The 3,163-nt window shown below is 30.5% G+C and overlaps 1 protein-coding gene across 3 annotated transcripts in view; it reads left to right on the top strand.

The window, feature by feature from the left end:
• Positions 1 to 3,163, top strand: part of LOC138862022 (lysophosphatidylserine lipase ABHD12-like) — a 58,557-nt gene that overhangs the window by 15,865 nt on the left and 39,529 nt on the right. The gene's annotated exons all lie outside the window — the stretch shown is intronic.

Genomic DNA, 3,163 nt, shown 5'->3' with positions numbered 1-3,163 from the left:
ACATATGTTTAAATTTTTTTTGGTTGTGGGGAATGATGTTACAATTAGTATATTTATTAAAATTTTTTTTATTGTTTTTAATTAAATCTGTTTGAAATTTTTTTTTTTTATTTTTCGTCAACTACCCCAAAATGTAAATTTGACGAGCCAAAAAGGGGTTGCCTGGTACACGTAACTTCAAAAGAGAAGAAAGATGTCAGAGTTGGAGTATGGTAAGCCATTGCCTGATTTCAGTTTTATGTACTGCAGCTAAAGTAAATTTTTTTTTTTTCTTTTAATATAGTAACCTTTTTACTAGACAATAACTATTTAACAGTATTGGGTATTTTTCATTAACATTATTCATTTCGTGAGTGTTTTTTTAATATATTTACTTAATGATTACTGAGTTACCATTATAAATTTTTCACAAATTACCTTTTTTAAATTAAAAAAGAGTCTTTTGACTAAGAACTTTGACCCATTATATGTATAAAAAAAAAACTGATATGGCATGCATACTAGAGTCACTGGTTCAATCAGTCCATTATTTATTGAAGACATATGGCTGAAATATTTTTTTTTTTTTTTTAATTTTTAATGACACATGCAAAGTATTTTTTTTAATTGCATTAGTCCCTTTTACAGTGCATGTGTCTTTGTAATTAGTGCTGAGAATAATTAAAAAATTTTTTTTTATGCAATGAAGGTTTTGGGGTTTTTTACATTTTGATTTTACAACTTTAGTTTTAATGCCCATATTTATTGTTTGCATTTGGGGATTTACTATTTCTTTCATCTGAAGTATCATGAATTGTTTTTTTGTCAAGTAAATTGGGTACCTTTTTTTCCTTCATTATCAGGTTTCTGTCTAAGTTTGTTTTTAACCTGAGCTGTATATCATCTTGTTTATACATGTAGATATATTATATACCTTTTTTCATCATATCCAGTTTCAGGGAATACGTATTTGTTATATATACTATCATCATCATTACTCTTTTGTTTGTTTATACATATTTTTTTGCTTACAACACTGGCTTTTGTATTGAATAATAAAGTAAAATTTTTCCCAAAAAATTAAAAACTGACAACAGCATTCTTCCCTTTTCACTTAGGAAACCGCCAATTAAGACACATTTTATGGGGTTTTTTTTTTTTTAGGAGAAATATAACCATGATCTTTTTGTATTAACCTGATGGATTTGGTTGTTCATGGCAATAAAGGTCAAAATGTGTGCATTAGGCTTACATGTTCGGCTGTTCTGAGGGGGGTGTGTGTGTGTTGTAGGTCAGGCACACAAGACCCCCTTTTTCAATGTTATTTGCTCTTCATATGCAAAACATTTTCGGTTTTTGGGCCATTTTCCAATGTCAATAGTTGTCATATGATTTGGGGTTTTCCAGTTTTTAATAGGCTCTTTTCCTTTCAATATCCATATCATCCCCCAGGTGTCCATAAAATGAAAAGAGGTATATATATATATGTTTTATATATATATATATATTATATATATATATATATATATATTATATATATATTTTTTTTTTTTTTTTTTTTTGTATTATTATTATTATTATTATTATTATTATTATTATTATTATTATTTTTATTATTATTATTATTATTATTATTATTATTATTATTATTATTATTATTATTATTATTATTATTATTATTATTATTATTATTATTATTATTATTATTATTATTATTATTATTATTATTTATTTATTTTTTAAATTTAATTTGATGTAATACAACCTGTGCCAGTCACAGTGACTAGAAGGGGATGCTGAGCATGGAAAGAGATCCTCCGTGAAGACAGCATTTTTCCGGTCGTGGCCCATGGACACACATTCCACGCGTTATCAATCAAAATAATGCCAAAGCCCTTTTCAAATGGCCATGAGTCTATTCACCCTCTAAGAGGTTTGTACCCTTGTGGCGAGTCTTTTCCTTACATCGGCCTTCTGTCAAAATGCTCATGATAAATTTTGCATCACCCAGGCCCTTAGCCAGATTTTCATATCACTTCCCTCATGCAAATATTTTTTGACCCATGGTTACACCATCTTGATTGCAGGGGTCAATGAAGAATAATTGGAAATTAACAAAGTCTACTACATTTATTTGTACAAAGGCTGCATGTTTTACAATTTGGATATGTTGTTCCCGCTCCCAAGACCTTTCCAGCTTATCTTCACTGAGTATCTTCAGTGGCCAAAATCAAAAGACTGCAAAATGTGACTGATATGTTAATTTCATTTAGTCTTTGCAAGGAATTATTTCTCTTTATCATGTCAGACAGTGCATACTATGAGGGGTCCTTGATTTTGTGTTCTGTGAAGCAATATTAAAATTTTATTGGCAAGATATTTATGAAGAGTTTCTTATATACTGTATCCATTCACAGTTTTATACAGTAAAGGTATTTCCAAGGGAATTTTTTTTTGTTATTTTTGGATTTATCTTCGGTGGATAGATGAGCATGGTTGGTGGAATGGAACCATTTTTTAAATGCAACATCAGTTTGAAAAGTTTTTGTTCCGGTTTTTTGAGCTCATTTCATGATAGCTTTAAATTTTTTGGGAAAGGGTTAATCCAAGCATGTTATACTAGTTGATAATCTAAAGCTAAAAAAGTGAAGTGAAACCAAACTGAGATAAGAAAACAGAAAAGGGAAAAAAAATTTATTAGGCCAACCCTTGCTTGTAGCATATGCAAATATGAAGAATTGATTGTTTTGATTGATTAATGCTAGAATATGCAAAGATTATCAAAAATGTTGTCCAGTTTTACTCAGTGCAAAAACCAATTTTGGGACGCAATGTCTACCCCAATCTTGAGGTATGTCATATCCTATTTAGAATTGTGTTCACATTTTTTGAGCACTGTTTTTTAACCCCCCCGGATCCAGATGATTTGATTATGTAAAGGGAAAAATTGGGGCAGCTATATGGATGACATGAACAAGCATCAAGGGGGGAAGGGGCCGGTGATGGAAAAAACTCCCAGAGTGCACAAACCTTTTTGAGTGTGATTTGACTTTTTTGGCTTTTGAAGGGATTTTTTGCATTTTCCCCTTGATAAACAATGTGGAATGTAACTCATAAAAAGGGTGAAGAGCCCCGGGGTCCAGGGTGGACGCCTTTCCTGCTGCGCACTGTATTCCTGGCCACT

Source organism: Penaeus vannamei, chromosome 6, assembly GCF_042767895.1.
Source record: "Penaeus vannamei isolate JL-2024 chromosome 6, ASM4276789v1, whole genome shotgun sequence".
Taxonomy (NCBI): Eukaryota; Metazoa; Arthropoda; class Malacostraca; order Decapoda; family Penaeidae; genus Penaeus; species Penaeus vannamei.
The sequence above is the reverse complement of the archived record's forward strand: the minus strand, read 5'-3'. Positions and strand labels throughout refer to the sequence as shown.